Source organism: Urocampus carinirostris, chromosome 12 (genome assembly GCF_059441175.1).
Source record: "Urocampus carinirostris isolate Australia breed hairy pipefish chromosome 12, RoL_Ucar_1.0, whole genome shotgun sequence".
Taxonomy (NCBI): domain Eukaryota; kingdom Metazoa; phylum Chordata; class Actinopteri; order Syngnathiformes; family Syngnathidae; genus Urocampus; species Urocampus carinirostris.
The window spans coordinates 36,787,379-36,808,607 of record NC_142360.1 but is presented as its reverse complement, the minus strand read 5'-3'; the positions used below and the strand labels follow the sequence as shown (position 1 = coordinate 36,808,607).

Below are 21,229 nucleotides of genomic sequence, written 5' to 3'. Positions count from 1 at the left end.
GAGTAACGAAATACATGGAACGGCAAAAAATGATGTGGCAAGCTGTTTGGATTTATTTTCATTTTGTTTCTGTCGCATTTTATGTTAGTTTTGCCGGAGATCAAAGCCAGGAGAGAAAGCTTACCACGTGTTGTTAGTCATAATTTTATTCATATAGTTTCTTTTGTCTTAGCATATTTGGTATTGGAGTAATCCAAAAGTAATTGAAAGTAATCAAGTTAAAGTAACTCTACCCAACCCTGCCTATTATGAAAGCTAAGTCTTGTTTTTTTTTTTTTTTTTTTTCTTCTCTCTCCCCTCTGAGAATCTACTGCACCTAAATTGTGTGGCATGTAACAAAATATACTAAAAACTGAGCTATTGTGGTTAGTTACATTACACTTCTATTTTAAACGGCATTGTATACACTCATTGAAGCGCTGAAGGCCATTTGACATAAACCATGGCCTACCAGCAATTTACTACATGAATGGCTACAAGACTCTTAGAATTATACAGTTTAAAGAAATTGCAACTTGGCTTACATGTATGAATTTGAATGCAGGCTAGTTGAATAAATGCAATGTCCCCCATTACTTTTTTTACACAATAGACTGCAGACGTGCCGGATGTATTTTTGTGGATACTCTTGTTCGGAGCAGGCTAGCCGGAGAGAATGCACTTAAGATAAACGGCCAAGATACTAAACATATAACTAGATTGTTGAGCTGTTTCAGTATACTGCACAACCCATCTTTTTAACCAGCGATTTATTTTCAAGCCCGTTTATAGATCTTTACATTGCTGAACTTGACTCCCCTTGCAGGGTCCCCAGGAGCCCTCATCCTAGTCAGCCAGCAGAAAAACCCTTAACCTGCCGTGTACGCTTGCGCTTCACTACCCCGACAGAATTTCCTAGCCATGTTCTTTAACCTTTTTTTGTAAATTGTCATTTTCTAAATCCAAATAAAATGTCTTGAGTCAAACACCAGCTTGGTTTCATTGGTCTTTCAGTGCACATCTTTAAGTTCTTGGTCGACTTTGTCTTATTAAAATTTGCTGCAATGCAGAGTTGCTGAAAATTTATCTGACGAGTTCCTGAGGCAATCCCATCGGCTTTGTCAGTTTCCGTTACCACCACAAGGTGGCAGTGATGCTCTAGCTCTTTCCTTATAATACCTGCAGAGGACTCCAGGAGCTTGAGTCTTTTAACTCGATTGTAAATTCCCAGTCATCTATTGAATCTGAATCGTGTTTTAATATAATATCACTTGGTGAAACGGTGTGCCTTGAAGATTGTAGAAGCTGCAATCCGATTCCACTCATTAAAAAGTGGTTTCCTGCTGGCGTTGCAGCTTGCTGTTGAATAAATAGGCACAGCGTGGTGTGGAGGGAATATAATTTTAAGGCTGGATAACGCAGCTAAATGTGTAACATTTCAGACGGTGATGTATTTTAAATCAAGCCCATCCATACTAAAAATCCCAAAATTGTAAAATGAGTGGGGGAGAAAGAAGGGGAAGTGGATTGAGGAAGTAGAGAGAAATGGAATAGATTTGTCTTTTTGATATCTAGGGTTCAAGGCTGATACCGACTATGACTATTGAGATGAGGCTAGGTTAACGGTTTGTTGGAACAGATATTTGTAAAAACTTAATGTGCCTTAAAGTTTTAATACAAAAAGAGACTAATATTTGTTATGAATTCAAATTTTACTAGCTGTCTGAAACCTCATCTCATTAGCTGCACCGCTTATCCTCTGTAGGGTCGCAGAGGTGCTGGAGCCCATCCCAGCAATCATCAGACACCCCGAACTGGTTGCCAGCCAATCGCAGGGCACACAGGGACAGACAACTCGCTCGCTCATTCACACCTAGGGACGATTTCGACCGGCCAATCCACCTGAAATTTATGTCTTTGGAATGTGGGAGGAAACCGGAGTGCCCGGAGGAAACCCACGCAAGCACGGGGAGAACATACAAACTCCGTACAGGAACTCCGGTATCTGGATTTGAACCCACACAGGAGGTTCCCAAGACTTAAGAACTGTGCCGCACACGCGCTAACCACTGCGCCGCCGCTGATGGAATGATGGCTGTGTCCTCCTCCGCGCTATCTTGGTGAAACCCCTCCTCTTTGTGTCTAAACCTTGACGGTGACACGAAGAGCATGCTGGGAGCACAGATTGCCAGGCAGTTTTAAGCAATAACCAGTTTACATTCAGGGAAACTGGGAGTGCGTACTGTTTATGATTTCGTATCTTAAACCACCTTTGCGACTAGAAGCAATATTTTCCCGTTCAGGTACTTTGTAGCCTAACACTTTTGCACATAAACATTCCTAAGTAGAGGCAGCATTGTATGTTGAACTTTCAAAAACCGTTAAGAGAATTGTTGTGTAGGCAACCCTTTATATTAACTAACAGGTTTTTCATCCGTTTTCCTGATAAAAATCATCATAAAAGTATGTGGTCCTCATTGAAGGCGAGACGAGTTGAGAAGAATAAACTCTTCAATTCAATTGGTCAATCGATTATTTGTGAGAAGTTTGCTACCTAAGCCAGTGTTTGACAGTTCAGGGAGCACCACATAGATATTTATAGAAATGTGAGGCTTCATTCAGTGTATAATCGACCCATATACGCCCTGATGAATACTGTCAACCATCCCCTAGGTGCCGAACTATAGGTGGCGGGATTAGTATAATAGTCCCGATGACCCTCTTGACAGAGGCGGCTCTACTATCTGCACCAACTAACATCTTGACTGAGTTTGCAGAGCATTCCGTAGCGGGGAGGTGGAAGGAAGCTCCCGAGTTGATCTGCGCTAATCCCGAGCGCTTAACGGGGAACCCGGCCTGATATTTCAAGTTCGGCTTTGCTCGTGAGCGCGACTAAGCCTGTGAAATTAGCAGCTCCTTGGCATCGTTTAACCTCCAGCTACTTTTGGAGAATCTTAAAGAGGAAAGGTTTCTAGGCCATGAAGCTCCGATGGTTTTCCTTCAATTGTAAATTTTTCAGATTTCTAGTCCTCTGAGAGTGGATGGGTTGATTCTCTTTGGATTTACTTTGAAAAAAAAATATTTATTTTGTGTTTGTCAGATCATTACTTTCCTGGTTTTGAGAAAATCAATCGGTGTGTCTAAGAAGAAAATCAAAGAACTGATTGGTTAGTCCATACTAGAGTGTCTCTGTTGCTTTTTGATTTGCTTTGAAAAAAGAGCTAGTTTCTTGGTTTGGAAAAAAATACTGTCATTATAAGAAAAATGTAATTCTAAATCATGCAAAAAGTGAGAAATAGTACGTTTTTTGCATAAAATTTCTATGTTTTATCAGTATCTTCTAATTATTTTCCGAGATGATGCAGGTGACGTCATGTGAAGAATACAAGCACCCTAGCAACCCTACGCGTTCGTTGAAGAGGTAGTGTATTAAGCCAAGGTTTGGTAGTTTTGTGGAGAATACCTACGTGTTGTGTCACTGGTGATGGATAGGTACTTTATTCATCCCCGTAGGGAAATTCACACTTCACACACTTGAGACATTGCTCTTGACTGGGCAGTATCCTTGTGTTGATTATTAACAGGATGGCCTCGGGGTGCTGTGTTTGTAGTTTAGCAACAGCAGAGTGGATGACGTCACACGCTAGGCCAAGAGTTCGACGTCCCTGGAGCAGATGGAAATCTTTGCCCAGGGTTACACCACATCGGTAGCGAGTCCGCCTCCTCTCCACTTCCTGCAGGCTTTTGTGTCTCTGTCTGCCCTAACAGCGCTGATGCCGGGTAGCTCCACGTTAGCGTCCGGGATGCTAGACGGGAGTGCAGTTTGCTGTGTTTTACGGAAACGTGCGCTTTGATGTTTTTCACTAGCACAGCCAGTTCGTCGGTCTTGTTTGGTAGAGAGTTCACATTTCCCACGGACTGAACCGAAGGCTTGTATCGCCGCTTAGCCTTCACCTTAGCTTTGGCTCTGCAGCCACGATAGGGCCCCCCTCATTACGCCGGCACGAGAATTTTTCAGGTCAAGGAGTTGATTCCTCGAATAAATGCATTTTTGTGCGTTAAAACCCATAACCATAGGATAGAAAGTCATCCAAAGTGTAGTTGTCAAACAGGATAAGAAACACCGAAGATTTAAGCAGACAAAAACAATAAATTACAAAAAGAGCGAAATAACACTGAGCCGCTGGAAAGGCTGCCGCTCGTGGCGGCACCTATGATGTCTGATGGTGGATCGTTATGGTACCACAAAGCAACCAAAATGGGACTACCTGGCAAAAATAACACTAAGAGCTAGCAGGGGCTATCCTGACGGGAATAAACCCGATGGACATGGCTGGCTAGCCGGCTGCTAAAGAGGGTTAACAGATGAAAAATGCCAGGTTGGCATACCAAAACACGCAATAAGCAGCCAACTGGCAACCATCACTGAAAAGTAGATACAGCAACAAACACAAATCAAGACGGGGAGAAACCAATGGACAGGGCAGGCTATGTGGCTAGCCTGCTGATAACTCGGGATAACCGGGACTAAAAAAAACTGGAAGCCTTTCGTGGTCTCGACTCTTATGGGGAGCCCGCCGGACAATATTATACCAGCTGCGAGACACGCGCCGAAAAACACTAAGGAAAACCCACAATCGCCTATCTGAGAGAAGACAAAGGAACACACGCCGTAACGGCAGCAGGTGAGCTTTTCTCACGAGGCTTTTGAAGATCAAAGCACAAAACTCTGCCAAAACAGTCACAAGTCCCATAGCGGCACGGTATGCAAAACTCCAATTCAAAGCAGAAATGAGCTCTATGCAATTGCCCTTCATTACAATTGCCGTCTGTTTTGGAGCTGCCACATATGTTTTGTCAATGGGATCCACCATTGTTTCAGTCTTGTTTTCGTCCAATGACGTCACTGCTTTAGCAGATATGACCCAAATCGGTCAACTATGAAACTAAATTTCCCAAGGTGCATGGAATGTTTTTTCTACATATCTGCATGATTGTGAGGAGGAACACTACATGTACTGTGCCCACTCGGAACAAAAATGGTCTTTGTTCTACTTAAAAGGGGATTCTAAAAGACCAATTAATCTGTTGGTCCATGCACTATACTTTTGGAAAAAGGCCGATATCCTTATATCAGACAAACACTGCTGTCCTAATTTTAAGAATGAACATGTGTGGTATAAACCCTAAACATTAACTGATTAATAGGCTACTGAATTATTCGTTAGTTGCAGCCCTAGTTTTTCAGCTCGGGATCTTGCCAGTTTCTTGAGCGCGGCAAGTTTTTTTTTTGTCGAGCATCCACAGATGTTTTCGTTTGCTCTGACATTGAATTGCAAAAGAATAGTCCTCCCTTCAACTGCCAAAGTCGTCTCTGCGCTTCTGCATAATCTGTATAGGCGGCGGGTGGGCTCTCCGGCTAGGTTCTGACGGCTCCCTGGCTTTTTTCTGAAGGCTCTCATGTCTCGCTTCTCAAGGCTCCCAGGTTTTCTTCTGTCGGTTCTCGGGCTTTCTTCTCAAGGCTCCCAGGATTTCATTTGATGGCTCTTGGGCTTTCTTCTGATGGCTCTCAGTCTCGCTTCTGTTGGCTCTCTGGCTCGCTTCTGACTGCTCTGGAGCTTCTTTCTGAAGGCTCTCCTGCTCGGTTTTGTTGGCTCTCGGCTTTCTTCTCAAGGCTCCCGGGTTTTCATCTGATGGCTCTTGGGCTTTCTTCTGATGGCTCTGTCTGGCTTTCGGGTTCTCTTCCCAAGGCATTTGGGCTCGATTCGGACTGCTCTCTGGGTTTTCTAGTTGGTGTGCCTTTTGTTTCCTTATTTTCATGATTTATTTGTTTGGATCTAGATAGATACTTTATTCATCCCCGCAGGGAAATTCACATTTCCAGCAGCATCCCTTCGCTGAGAACAATACAATAATAAAGCAAAAGGAATACAATATACAAATACCCAATGTGACGTGCTAATACCCACTGTAGCGTGTTGTATAGAGTATTTAAATCGTGCTACATAAAATACACACTGCAATAAAAGTACGGTAAAATGCAATGTAGGGGGTGTGGTTTAATGTGGGCCTTTACTCCGCTGGGTGGAGTTAAAGAGCCTCACTGCATGAGGAAGAAAAGATCTCTTCAGTCTGTCCGTGGTACAAGACAGTGACAGAAGTCTGTCGCTGAAGCTGCTCTTCTGTCTGGATCTAGTTAGTGTTTTCAACGTTATGCAACAGGGATGTGTAGTCTAGCACTTGTAAGAATAGCTTTAATAATGATAAGTTGCAGGATTATTTGTTGAGGACCTAACATAACCGCTGCACCTTGCACAAAAAGATATTACACAATGCAGAAACACAAGTTGCTGACAACCCGAATGAAAGGCAGCAGGTGGCGCTTCTACCCACAGGCGATGATCTACCGCGTGATGATTTGATACCGGAACGTCAGCCAGCAGAAAAATGCTTAACCTGCCGTGTACGCTTGCGCTTCACTACCCCAACAGTCTCCTTGAAATGTTCACATTCGCCACGTGTCGTTTTACCCACAGCATGATTACCGGCTGGTCCTGTGCATTCGAATTGTTCATTGGCTGCCGCCGGGTGGGGGGTAAACAGCTTGGCATCGAGAGATATTGTACACTTTCCTTTTGGAGTTGATTCCAAGCTGCTGAGCCCTTCTGGCTATTTTACTGTATTACATTTCATGGATGCAAGTTAGCAATTTACCGTATTTTCCGCACTATAGGGCGCAGCGGGTTATAGGGCGCACCGCCCAAAAAATAGTTTTTGGTCCTATATCTTCCATACATAAGGCGCACCGGATTATAAGGCGCTACAATGGGAACGTGGACAAAACAGTCAGATAGTTCAGTCCAACTTATTACCCCCTTAACATTCCCAAAGCTTGCAAAGAAGCAAATACGTGTCGTAGACACGTGCGGATGCGGTGTCCGTACGATGTCACTCAAATGCATCGTTCCATTATTCCGAAGGTTAAAGTCTTGGGATTCAAAAAATGCCAACCATTCCTTAGTTTCTATTTTCTTTTTCGCTCGCAACTTTACTGTTCATATGACAATAAACACTTGGAATTTAGTTTAATTTAAAAAAAAGACCCATCACAGAAACATCGAGATCACTCTGAAACAAGATACTGGGAAAATATATAGCCGGAGTAGCTCACCGAAGTCGTTGCGTTCAATAATAATGTGCAACCATGGTCTTCTTATATCCGTGAGTGTAGTAAATCCAGGAGAGTAAAATATTTACAAATACAGAATGGTAAAACATGTTTCCTCTATGCCGTAGACAACCAAACTTGCTATTCACATTCATCTTTTTCGGCCGATTGCAGGCTTTGTTTTGCCCCTTTAGCCTATGCGAGCCTGTAAATGATAAAAAAGATCCGCCCCCTTTACCTCCGAATAACTTTAGCCAATAGTGATCGATTCAAATGATGATTGACACATTGGCTGGGAAATGAAACGCCGGTATATAAATCCCAGCATACACCGCGGACTACTTCGCCTTCAGGGGGAGATCTAGTCGGCGACTGCTTGCCTTAATTGCAAGACTTTGCGACTTAATATTGATCCACATATAAGGCTCACTGTATTATAAGGCGCATGGTCTGTTTTTGAAAAAAATAAAGGCTTTTAGGTGCGCCTTATAGTGCGGAAAATACGGTACTGTTAACTGTACCTTCCAGCAATGCTTTGGTGGGAGACTCGTACACTGTTCCTAAATCGTTTTATTCTTTGACTTGATTTTTGTTGTCAGTTTTCCTCTTTACCTTACCCTTATCACTAACTGTTTTGGGGCCCATTATTATGGATAGACGAAGGAAATAAAACCAACCAAATCACAATCAAATGAGATGCAGTGCCTCTCAAACACTCCAATTGACTGAACAGAAGGAAATCGAGCAGGCATTATAGCCATCTAGTGTTAAGGAGTGTAATTGACAGTGTTCTGGTTTGCCCGCGTCCCTGCGTCCTAGACGCATCATTTTTGCTGGGGACGCATAGTCTCAAATCACCGTGTGTCCCCGGGACGCAACTTTTTTGACACAAAATTGTCATTATTACCCGATTACATTTTTTTTAAACAAAAATTTACCGCACTCCAAACTTTTTGTCAGGCAGATCCGGCAGATGTTGTTTTGGTCTCGCGGTTCGAGTTTTCGTCTGCACGCCGAGTTCGAGTTGTCTAGTGAAAGTCCGTCTTTTTTTACAGAACCGGCTTTTTCGGCTCAACTCATTCAAGAGAGCCGGCTCTAAAACGGCTCACTTGCTTTTGATGCATTATATTACGAATGATGATGTTGTATAAAGAAGTTAAGAAAAAAAGGAAGTATAAAAGGAGAAAATAAAAAAAAGACAGGTTTGTGGTTATCCCTTTAATCGGTTTATTACCAACAATAATTTGATGCAGAAAATGAATTAATAATTTGATGATTAAAACTGAATGAATACATAGATTTTTATTATATATTTGTCACCGATTTACAATTTCAAGCTCGATAACACAAAATTTTGGGGAGCCATAGATCTCTGTTGGGACCCATAGATTTTTGGGCATGCGAGTCACCGGGTCTCATGACTTTTCACAGGTAAAATGAACACTGAATTGACCCTCCTTTTTTTATTTTTTTATTTTTATTTTTCTTCTGAGCACATTTTTTGCCAACGCAAAGGCCAGAGTCCCACTGAAAACAGGTTCACAACCCGCTACCTAAGACACTACTCTTGACTGGGCAGAGAGCAACTGATTGCTTTCTGGGCTGTGTTGATGACTTATCCTTGTAGTTTTCCTGACTTCTAAAAACAGTTTGCAAATTAGGCATGACATCAATTCTGTAAATGTGCGAAACGGTTAGGGTTTTCGTTCAAGGGTTACTACTTTGGCTTCTTATCCAACTTTGTCTCTCGCCAGGACATAAAATCTTCTTGCTATCTCCACTGTATTTGCTGTCATCCTCTGCTTAGGTCAGCTCCGTTTCGGAATCGGAGAAAGCGCTCGCATTTTATTCCATCACCCCAGAAAAAAATCCACGGGCACCTTTATGGTTCTATTCCGAGGCTGACCCTTAACGACACACCGGGGACGAGGACGGCGTGAGCTTTTAAATGTTTATTTATAAGGCCGAAGCAACTTTTATTAGAGGCGTTGGGACGATTTAGGACTGCGCTGACAGAGGCCTAACGGAACATGCTACTGCATGTGATTTTTTTATACCATCCCTGATCTAAAACCAACATGAAGGCAAGGAAAAACTCAAGTCTCTGTTTTTGGAAAATGAAGAAACCTTTGAAAGGGCTGCAGATGAGGTAATCCCCCTTCCAGGCTGCAATAGAAGTTGTAAGGGCATCAACAGTTAGCTCCTGTCTGGATTACTAGCATCAAATGTTTGCATCTGGTACCAAACGCTGCAACGAGGTTTTTAATTAGGACAAGAGAACTTTTGATCTCATTTGCCAGATTTTATGTGAACTGCCCTGGCCTCCTGTTCCTTTAATGTATTGTTGGTATTATCCACAATTGTGCATAGATCCGCCCCTTCATATCTTTTTTATTTAATTTTCCAGTTTTTTTTGCTCTGAAAACGCAGGTCTACTAGTTATTCCAAGAGCCAAGAAGAAATCCGGAGGTTCAAGAGTGTTGCATTTGGGCCCTGGTGCTGTGGAGTGCACTGCCCTTGGAGATTCCATTTGCAACTTCAGTAGAAGTGGTGAAATGACGGCTTATGAGTGATATTGACCTCATACTCTTGCCTTGTCCCTAAGGGACAATGATGAGCCATGGTTGTTGCTCAGTCGAGGTACGATCGGGCTTATTAAATCCCGCCAGACCCCAACTGCAAGTATTTCAACCCGACCCTACCCGAAACCTGACTAACTTTTTGATTAACCGGAATGTGCCCAGCGCAACCCCGCAACTTAATATTTTTTGTCGCACCAATTAACTTGATTTTACAGGACCAGCTCGGAAAACCCGAAAATTCCTATTTGTGAGGATTGGGATGTGCATTTTTCAGTTTTTTTTTTTAGAAAATTTCATGGCCTGCGATTTTTCGTATTGCTTCATTCCGCTGTATTTTGGGCAGATATAGTTAAGTGTCATCTGCGTAGCAATGAAAACTGATGTTATACTTGTGATTAATATCATCTAATGGAATCATGTAAATGCTGAAAAGAAGGGGGCCAAGTACTGAACCTCGCGGAACACCACAGGTAACACTAAAGGGCTCAGATGTCCTTTCACCATATTTAACACAGTACGTCTTATCGGAGAGGTAGGATCTGAACCATAAGAGGACGGGTCCTGAGAGACCAATCCATTTTTCCAACCGTTCTAGTAAGATATTATGGTCCACAGTGTCAAAGACAGCACTAAGGTCCAGTCCAGTGATTAAGCGCCGGAGTCAATTGCCAGTAGAAGATCATTGATTACATTAATCGGGGCTGTCTCAGGAGCTCCAATGGGGCGGACCTTGAAGACCGAATGCGGCATCGTTTAATAAAATTTAAAAAGTCACCACCCTAGCAAGTTACAGGAGGTACCAGGCCGCCAATGGACACCAGTGAAAAGACTGCGTTAAACAACAGCATTGTGAAGTGTGCAAAGGTTTAACAGTACGTACCGGTACTTCATTTCTCAAAACACCACACCGAGGCGGATGTGTTTTACTGATTCGGACCAAACCATTCAGTACATCTGGCCCTGTTCTGGTCCAGGTAGACTTCGCTGTTTGGTAAAGTATCTAAGGAGCTGTTAGCTGCTACACCCATGAAATCAAAGCCGTGAATACGTTCTAAGGAAAACTCATCTTGTGGCCTATGTACAAGAAGGGTGTTGTTTTTATTACCCCGATTTATGAACACCCGACCCCCCCCCCCCCCCACCATCCCTGAGGAAATGACTTGTTGAAACGATTAAGGCCACAGCAAACGATAGAAGCAGGGTGTTAAATCCAAACTCCAGGCGATAAAGGATAAGCAAAATAATACATAGTTGTAAAAGAGAGTCGCATAAAAATAAGGCTGACGAAACGCTTCTCGCGGCGATTCAATTCTCCGGACACCTCGACGCTATTTGCATCGGAGGATCTTGCAAAATATTGTTATGGTGCTACCCATTTTTTTCGAAAAACTCGGACTAAGTTCACGCTTGAACTATCTTGTTTATTTCGACGAATTGTCGAGTCGATGTCTTACAAAAAAACGAATCGGATAATCGTTAGGGCAGTTATTTAACAACGTAAGAAACCTTGATATACTGTTCTTTTACGGGACCAGACCTGTCGTGATTACTGATGCGGGGCACCTGATTGGCTGCTTCCTCTTTTTTTAAACCCCCGTTTTCCTGTCAACATTTGTCGGATCGTCTGTGAACCTACGCTACACGCTAGGCAAACTTTTGTGACTCCTGACTCTATCCTGCCCTGTTGTTCTGTCTGATTCCCGTTGCTGACCTTTTTTCTGGACCTGTTTGTTTTTGCTCCTCCGTCCCAGCCATCGACCCGTTTTTTTTTCGCTGTCGACGACTACCTTCGCTCGACACGGAAGTGCCACTTCCGCGTTCCAGCTATTTTGTTACCCGTGACCGACGATCATCGGATCGTGGACGAAAGTCCTTTTCTCCTTCTAAATAAAACTGAGTAAAACGTACGCAATCGGTTCCCGTCTGTTCCTGGTCTGGTCTAGGAAGTCAGGCTTTTTGATATGCGGACAAAAATCCAATTGAAGCCATCCTTGCCGTCTAATGTTGATTTCTCATCTCATTAGCCGTACCGCTTATCCTCAGTAGGGTCCCGGGGGTGCTGGAGCCCATCCCAGCTATCATCGGGCAGTGGGCAGGGGACACCCTGAACTGGTTGCCAGCCAATCGCAGGGCACACGGGGACAGACAACTCGCTTGCTCATTCACACCTAGGGACAATTTGGACCGGCCAATTCACCTGAAATGCATGTTTTTGGAACGTGGGAGGAAACCGGAGTTCCCGGAGGAAACCCACGCAAGCACGGGGAGAACATACAAACTCTGCACAGGAAGTCTGGAGCTGGATTTGATCCCACGACAGGTTCCCATGACATGAACTGTGCCGCACAAGCGCTAACCACTGCGCCGCCGTGCTGCCCTAATGTTGATTTATGCTGCTGAAATCATTCCCAGAGGCTTGATACGTACAGATTATTTTTAATAGATTTTTCTAGAATAAAACAAAACGTATTTATAGGTTATAGAATCGAATAAGTTAAGTGTTAATTATATTGCCTGGTCAAGTGGGAAGACTGCATAAAAATGCATCAAAGCACAAATCAAAGTCAAGCTAGCGAGAGAGGGCGGCCTCACCTCCAAACTTTCAGACCTTTCTCCTGGATCGCCTCCCTCAGCAATTTTCCAAGCCAAACATTGACTCCATCAGCTGACTTAACACATTTTCGAAGCTCGGACGTCATCTTTGAGTTTCGGGCAGACATGGGGACTTGAGACTTAGGCTGAGTCCCATTCTTCGCACTTTCACTCGCTATGTGCCCTAGTCACTCGGTTTGCGCGTTCACGTGAAAATGGGGTGTGTCCCGATACTCTCAAGACCGAGGCAGAAGTGCCCTCAAACCATGTCGTAGCCACTTCAAGACCGAGGGGGCTCTCGACCTCACTTGGCGGCGAAGTGACTACCCAGAAGGCTTTGCGAATTCTCAATAGCAACAAACATGCCCGGAAAGGAACCGCACAAATGTAAGTAGTTTTCCACAACCACGCATGTATTTGCAACAAAATGTATTGAGATATCTTAGTTAGACGTAAATGCAATAGAAAATCGTATTTTCGCGTTAAAACACGAACATTGCAAAATCGCTACTTTACGAAGTGCACTAATCTACCAAGGGAGCTGGCAAAAAAAAAATCTTCACGCTACAAACTTTAAAGTAGGATAACTGGGCAGAAAATCACGGTTCAGCCCATCCCTGTTTTTATCTTAAACGAGTCGTCCTTTTACATCTACTGTACATGGCCAGTCGCTAAAGGAGCATAGTCAGAATACCGTTCTGGACATAAGCGCTTGTTTACTGCACACAATTTCGGGTGTCGTGTTTTATTTACAATATGATTCTTTCATGTGAGATCAGAATGCATTAGTTTTCATCATGCATTATGAGTAATGTCTCCGAATTTCACGTGGAAATACAGTTGAAACAAACTACTATCACATAGTCCACTGCCTTCTCTGTAAACACATATTAAGTAAACTAATTACCTTCTCAAAATGTTGTCCAAATGTGGAGACAATTCTAAAGCATATGTGATGCTGGCCAATAGAAGGCTCATACAGCCATAAGAATAACATGTCAATTTTGTGTATCTATTCACTATCAAATAATTATCCAGAACACATCCTATAATTTCCTGTCTCACATCAACTTGCTGAGCATCCTATACTCAGTTGTTTTTGTACAATACATCAGCATTAAGTAATTCTTGTTTTTTCCACCCAACCTAAAGGCCACTGTAGAACGTCCCGTGGAAGAGCTGGTCACCATCACAGCTACCACGCCATCCACACCACCGGGCACGTCGTTGGCACCTTCTAATCCGGCGCCAAACCCCAAATCACCCAGAAAAAAAAGGAAGCACGATACACTCCTTGACTTTTTGAAAGCGGAGTCTGCCGGAGTGAGGAAAAGGCTCGAAGAAACTGTGGCCAAAACTGAGCGGTTCCCGTCCTTTTTGGGAAGCTCGTGGACAAATTTCCAGAACAGTGACATCTCTGCAATGTTTCCCTTTGTTTTATAAAAGGATAATATTGTTTTTTTATTAAGAACTCAATGAAGTTCCAGTTTGTGTTTTCCAGCTTCATGGAAGTATTGGTATATTTTTGTTAAAATTTGTGACACATTATTTACTATTATGTATTTTGGCCCAATGTGAGTTTGTTTTTCTGAAAGTAAACTATTATTTAAGCTGGAGTGATTTGTAGTTGTTTTCTGTCCAACAGTCACATAGTTCACACACAGTATCTCACATCATTATGAAATAAACCACCAAGGTGTTACTCAAAATGAAGATGTTTATTGAATAGTAATGCAGAAAAGCACATAATGCAAATGTGGGTCTGACTTAAAGAGCCTAAATATGGCTTTTGGGCAATTTATTCCATATTAACTGTGGACAATTCTTTGTACGGTGGACCTGGGAACCCTGAAGACCCGTGACACCACACGGTAGGACAGAGCGTGGGCCAGCCAGTACACGTAGATCAGGACCTCCAGCCACGGCCCTGTTCCCTCTTTAGCAGCTCACGCAGGGCCCACATAACCTTCTTGCTCAACCTTAAGTCCTGAATGAGTTCTGACTCCACATCCAACCATAAGCACAGGATGGGAACATTCCTGTCCAACCTGTCCACGCTTATGGGACAGCCACTCTGGAACACAATAGATAACAATTTAGACATAAAAGTGGGCATAGAAAAGAAAAAGACCGCTTTAACTGTGATGTAAGCATCATGAAAAAATTTTGAAATGACCTTTTTTATATCCAATGACAACTCTTTTGAATTAAATTCCTTATGAACTAAGGTTTTTGGGTCGTACAGGGAAGTTTGGTGACGATATTATGTCAGCTTAAGGGTCAGGTGGACTGTTCTTGTGTTTGTTTACTTTTCGTCATGTCACACATTCAAAACCCCTACTATATGTCATAAAATGGCATTAAGATACTAATAAGTAGATTGCCATTTATGTCTACACAAACATAGGGTATTATGTGAACGTGCATTGTATGTTAACTCTTACTGTATTTGACCGAACGGGTCATTTTTTTTAATGAGTGTACGTACCTTGTAAAGATGAATCAGCACTACATAGCGCCGAAGCTGTCTTCAGTATAGCACATTTCTCCTCCGTTGATTGGAGACACGGAAAAGATGATGAGCTTTCAGGCAATCGGTAATAACACAGCTGTAGCGGGCATTTTTAACGTTGCACGAACTCTCCAACTGACACACTACGTTGAGACCCGAGTTGTTTACATGTGACGTAGGCCTATACGTCACTAAGGTCTACAGCCAATTAATATTACCGCCATCTCCTGGACAGGGGTGGAACCTTGCAAGTCTTGTCCAAACCTTTTCCACTTTGCACTCCACTCGATGAGGGCACTCCTCTATCGAGGGACCTCACTGGAGGGTTCTCGGGGCCGAGTGAGAGAAATGGGATTGGGCCTTAGGCTGAGTCCCATTCTTCGCACTTTCACTCGCTATGTGCCCTAGTCACTCGGTTTGCGCGTTCACGTGAAAATGGGGTGTGTCCCGATACTCTCAAGACCGAGGCAGAAGTGCCCTCAAACCATGTCGTAGCCACTTCAAGACCGAGGGGGCTCTCGACCTCACTTGGCGGCGAAGTGACTACCCAGAAGGCTTTGCGAATTCTCAATATCAACAAACATGCCCGGAAAGGAACCGCACAAATGTAAGTAGTTTTCCACAACCACGCATGTATTTGCAACAAAATGTATTGAGATATCTTAGTTAGACGTAAATGCAATAGAAAATCGTATTTTCGCGTTAAAACACGAACATTGCAAAATCGCTACTTTACGAAGTGCACTAATCTACCAAGGGAGCTGGCAAAAAAAAAATCTTCACGCTACAAACTTTAAAGTAGGATAACTGGGCAGAAAATCACGGTTCAGCCCATCCCTGTTTTTATCTTAAACGAGTCGTCCTTTTACATCTACTGTACATGGCCAGTCGCTAAAGGAGCATAGTCAGAATACCGTTCTGGACATAAGCGCTTGTTTACTGCACACAATTTCGGGTGTCGTGTTTTATTTACAATATGATTCTTTCATGTGAGATCAGAATGCATTAGTTTTCATCATGCATTATGAGTAATGTCTCCGAATTTCACGTGGAAATACAGTTGAAACAAACTACTATCACATAGTCCACTGCCTTCTCTGTAAACACATATTAAGTAAACTAATTACCTTCTCAAAATGTTGTCCAAATGTGGAGACAATTCTAAAGCATATGTGATGCTGGCCAATAGAAGGCTCATACAGCCATAAGAATAACATGTCAATTTTGTGTATCTATTCACTATCAAATAATTATCCAGAACACATCCTATAATTTCCTGTCTCACATCAACTTGCTGAGCATCCTATACTCAGTTGTTTTTGTACAATACATCAGCATTAAGTAATTCTTGTTTTTTCCACCCAACCTAAAGGCCACTGTAGAACGTCCCGTGGAAGAGCTGGTCACCATCACAGCTACCACGCCATCCACACCACCGGGCACGTCGTTGGCACCTTCTAATCCGGCGCCAAACCCCAAATCACCCAGAAAAAAAAGGAAGCACGATACACTCCTTGACTTTTTGAAAGCGGAGTCTGCCGGAGTGAGGAAAAGGCTCGAAGAAACTGTGGCCAAAACTGAGCGGTTCCCGTCCTTTTTGGGAAGCTCGTGGACAAATTTCCAGAACAGTGACATCTCTGCAATGTTTCCCTTTGTTTTATAAAAGGATAATATTGTTTTTTTATTAAGAACTCAATGAAGTTCCAGTTTGTGTTTTCCAGCTTCATGGAAGTATTGGTATATTTTTGTTAAAATTTGTGACACATTATTTACTATTATGTATTTTGGCCCAATGTGAGTTTGTTTTTCTGAAAGTAAACTATTATTTAAGCTGGAGTGATTTGTAGTTGTTTTCTGTCCAACAGTCACATAGTTCACACACAGTATCTCACATCATTATGAAATAAACCACCAAGGTGTTACTCAAAATGAAGATGTTTATTGAATAGTAATGCAGAAAAGCACATAATGCAAATGTGGGTCTGACTTAAAGAGCCTAAATATGGCTTTTGGGCAATTTATTCCATATTAACTGTGGACAATTCTTTGTACGGTGGACCTGGGAACCCTGAAGACCCGTGACACCACACGGTAGGACAGAGCGTGGGCCAGCCAGTACACGTAGATCAGGACCTCCAGCCACGGCCCTGTTCCCTCTTTAGCAGCTCACGCAGGGCCCACATAACCTTCTTGCTCAACCTTAAGTCCTGAATGAGTTCTGACTCCACATCCAACCATAAGCACAGGATGGGAACATTCCTGTCCAACCTGTCCACGCTTATGGGACAGCCACTCTGGAACACAATAGATAACAATTTAGACATAAAAGTGGGCATAGAAAAGAAAAAGACCGCTTTAACTGTGATGTAAGCATCATGAAAAAATTTTGAAATGACCTTTTTTATATCCAATGACAACTCTTTTGAATTAAATTCCTTATGAACTAAGGTTTTTGGGTCGTACAGGGAAGTTTGGTGACGATATTATGTCAGCTTAAGGGTCAGGTGGACTGTTCTTGTGTTTGTTTACTTTTCGTCATGTCACACATTCAAAACCCCTACTATATGTCATAAAATGGCATTAAGATACTAATAAGTAGATTGCCATTTATGTCTACACAAACATAGGGTATTATGTGAACGTGCATTGTATGTTAACTCTTACTGTATTTGACCGAACGGGTCATTTTTTTTAATGAGTGTACGTACCTTGTAAAGATGAATCAGCACTACATAGCGCCGAAGCTGTCTTCAGTATAGCACATTTCTCCTCCGTTGATTGGAGACACGGAAAAGATGATGAGCTTTCAGGCAATCGGTAATAACACAGCTGTAGCGGGCATTTTTAACGTTGCACGAACTCTCCAACTGACACACTACGTTGAGACCCGAGTTGTTTACATGTGACGTAGGCCTATACGTCACTAAGGTCTACAGCCAATTAATATTACCGCCATCTCCTGGACAGGGGTGGAACCTTGCAAGTCTTGTCCAAACCTTTTCCACTTTGCACTCCACTCGATGAGGGCACTCCTCTATCGAGGGACCTCACTGGAGGGTTCTCGGGGCCGAGTGAGAGAAATGGGATTGGGCCTTAGGCTGAGTCCCATTCTTCGCACTTTCACTCGCTATGTGCCCTAGTCACTCGGTTTGCGCGTTCACGTGAAAATGGGGTGTGTCCCGATACTCTCAAGACCGAGGCAGAAGTGCCCTCAAACCATGTCGTAGCCACTTCAAGACCGAGGGGGCTCTCGACCTCACTTGGCGGCGAAGTGACTACCCAGAAGGCTTTGCGAATTCTCAATATCAACAAACATGCCCGGAAAGGAACCGCACAAATGTAAGTAGTTTTCCACAACCACGCATGTATTTGCAACAAAATGTATTGAGATATCTTAGTTAGACGTAAATGCAATAGAAAATCGTATTTTCGCGTTAAAACACGAACATTGCAAAATCGCTACTTTACGAAGTGCACTAATCTACCAAGGGAGCTGGCAAAAAAAAAATCTTCACGCTACAAACTTTAAAGTAGGATAACTGGGCAGAAAATCACGGTTCAGCCCATCCCTGTTTTTATCTTAAACGAGTCGTCCTTTTACATCTACTGTACATGGCCAGTCGCTAAAGGAGCATAGTCAGAATACCGTTCTGGACATAAGCGCTTGTTTACTGCACACAATTTCGGGTGTCGTGTTTTATTTACAATATGATTCTTTCATGTGAGATCAGAATGCATTAGTTTTCATCATGCATTATGAGTAATGTCTCCGAATTTCACGTGGAAATACAGTTGAAACAAACTACTATCACATAGTCCACTGCCTTCTCTGTAAACACATATTAAGTAAACTAATTACCTTCTCAAAATGTTGTCCAAATGTGGAGACAATTCTAAAGCATATGTGATGCTGGCCAATAGAAGGCTCATACAGCCATAAGAATAACATGTCAATTTTGTGTATCTATTCACTATCAAATAATTATCCAGAACACATCCTATAATTTCCTGTCTCACATCAACTTGCTGAGCATCCTATACTCAGTTGTTTTTGTACAATACATCAGCATTAAGTAATTCTTGTTTTTTCCACCCAACCTAAAGGCCACTGTAGAACGTCCCGTGGAAGAGCTGGTCACCATCACAGCTACCACGCCATCCACACCACCGGGCACGTCGTTGGCACCTTCTAATCCGGCGCCAAACCCCAAATCACCCAGAAAAAAAAGGAAGCACGATACACTCCTTGACTTTTTGAAAGCGGAGTCTGCCGGAGTGAGGAAAAGGCTCGAAGAAACTGTGGCCAAAACTGAGCGGTTCCCGTCCTTTTTGGGAAGCTCGTGGACAAATTTCCAGAACAGTGACATCTCTGCAATGTTTCCCTTTGTTTTATAAAAGGATAATATTGTTTTTTTTATTAAGAACTCAATGAAGTTCCAGTTTGTGTTTTCCAGCTTCATGGAAGTATTGGTATATTTTTGTTAAAATTTGTGACACATTATTTACTATTATGTATTTTGGCCCAATGTGAGTTTGTTTTTCTGAAAGTAAACTATTATTTAAGCTGGAGTGATTTGTAGTTGTTTTCTGTCCAACAGTCACATAGTTCACACACAGTATCTCACATCATTATGAAATAAACCACCAAGGTGTTACTCAAAATGAAGATGTTTATTGAATAGTAATGCAGAAAAGCACATAATGCAAATGTGGGTCTGACTTAAAGAGCCTAAATATGGCTTTTGGGCAATTTATTCCATATTAACTGTGGACAATTCTTTGTACGGTGGACCTGGGAACCCTGAAGACCCGTGACACCACACGGTAGGACAGAGCGTGGACCAGCCAGTACACGTAGATCAAGACCTCCAGCCATGGCCCTGTTCCCTCTTTAGCAGCTCCTGCAGGGCCCACATAACCTTCTTGCTCAACCTTAAGTCCTGAATGAGTTCTGACTCCACATCCAACCATAAGCACAGGATGGGAACATTCCTGTCCAACCTGTCCACGCTTATGGGACAGCCACTCTGGAACACAATAGATAACAATTTAGACATAAAAGTGGGCATAGAAAAGAAAAAGACCGCTTTAACTGTGATGTAAGCATCATGAAAAAATGTTGAAATGACCTTTTTTATATCCAATGACAACTCTTTTGAATTAAATTCCTTATGAACTAAGGTTTTTGGGTCGTACAGGGAAGTTTGGTGACGATATTATGTCAGCTTAAGGGTCAGGTGGACTGTTCTTGTGTTTGTTTACTTTTCGTCATGTCACACATTCAAAACCCCTACTATATGTCATAAAATGGCATTAAGATACTAATAAGTAGATTGCCATTTATGTCTACACAAACATAGGGTATTATGTGAACGTGCATTGTATGTTAACTCTTACTGTATTTGACCGAACGGGTCATTTTTTTTAATGAGTGTACGTACCTTGTAAAGATGAATCAGCACTACATAGGGCCGAAGCTGTCTTCAGTATAGCACATTTCTCCTCCGTTGATTGGAGACACGGAAAAGATGATGAGCTTTCAGGCAATCGGTAATAACACAGCTGTAGCGGGCATTTTTAACGTTGCACGAACTCTCCAACTGACACACTACGTTGAGACTCGAGTTGTTTACATGTGACGTAGGCCTATACGTCACTAAGGTCTACAGCCAATTAATATTACCGCCATCTCCTGGACAGGGGTGGAACCTTGCAAGTCTTGTCCAAACCTTTTCCGCTTTGCACTTCACTCGCTGAGGGCACTCCTCTTCGAGGGACCTCACTGGAGGGTCCTCAGGGCCGAGTGAGAGAAATGGGATTGGGCCTTAGTGACTTGGACTCGAGTCGACTCGAGTCGCTGTTTTTATGACTTGTGACTTGACTTGGACTTGGCAATCTAAGACTCGGGACTTGACTTGACTTGAGCCACGATGACTTGAATGACTTGCGTGTTCATATATATATATATATTTCATTATTTAAATAATGTTGACAATTACAGTACGGGATGCGGGCTGAGAAACGCTCTCATGTCACGCCCACTCTGCCCATGCGCCACACACCTCCACGGCAACCACCTGAAGTCAGCATGTCTGCTCCGAGGGTAGTAACTTTTGGCTTCAAAAACTTCTGTGAAGAAGGTAAACGGCGAACAGCGCAGTGCAAATTTTGCAACGGGAAAATTTCGGACAGCCAGACCACCACCTCAAATTTCATCCGACATTTGAAGAGCCATTCTGCCCAGTAAGTGTTTGTCAGTGTTAATATCTGTTTGTCAATGTGTTAATATCTGGTGAGTTGGATGTTGGCTAATGTCTGTGAATATTGTCATTCACCCAGGTCATTTTATCCATACAGTTTAGTTGTAGGCAACTGGACTTCTAATTTGAGCTTGAG

At 42.7% G+C, this 21,229-nt stretch overlaps 4 long non-coding RNA genes across 4 annotated transcripts; 3 read left to right on the top strand and 1 right to left on the bottom strand.

Moving 5' to 3' along the window:
* Window positions 1-12,458: 12,458 nt before the first annotated feature.
* LOC148355787 (uncharacterized) lies at window positions 12,459-13,937 on the top strand. The gene is made up of 2 exons (XR_015852206.1): window positions 12,459-12,708; window positions 13,474-13,937. It is a non-coding gene; the product is annotated as an uncharacterized LOC148355787 (long non-coding RNA).
* An 83-nt stretch (window positions 13,938-14,020) lies between these two features.
* Window positions 14,021-20,268, bottom strand: LOC148355784 (uncharacterized). The gene is made up of 2 exons (XR_015852207.1): window positions 17,542-20,268; window positions 14,021-17,127 (listed from the first exon to the last, which is right to left on the bottom strand). It is a non-coding gene; the product is annotated as an uncharacterized LOC148355784 (long non-coding RNA).
* Window positions 14,312-16,669, top strand: LOC148355786 (uncharacterized). Its single transcript, XR_015852205.1, has 2 exons — window positions 14,312-15,440; window positions 16,206-16,669. It is a non-coding gene; the product is annotated as an uncharacterized LOC148355786 (long non-coding RNA).
* Window positions 17,044-19,402, top strand: LOC148355785 (uncharacterized). The gene is made up of 2 exons (XR_015852204.1): window positions 17,044-18,172; window positions 18,938-19,402. It is a non-coding gene; the product is annotated as an uncharacterized LOC148355785 (long non-coding RNA).
* Window positions 20,269-21,229: the final 961 nt, after the last annotated feature.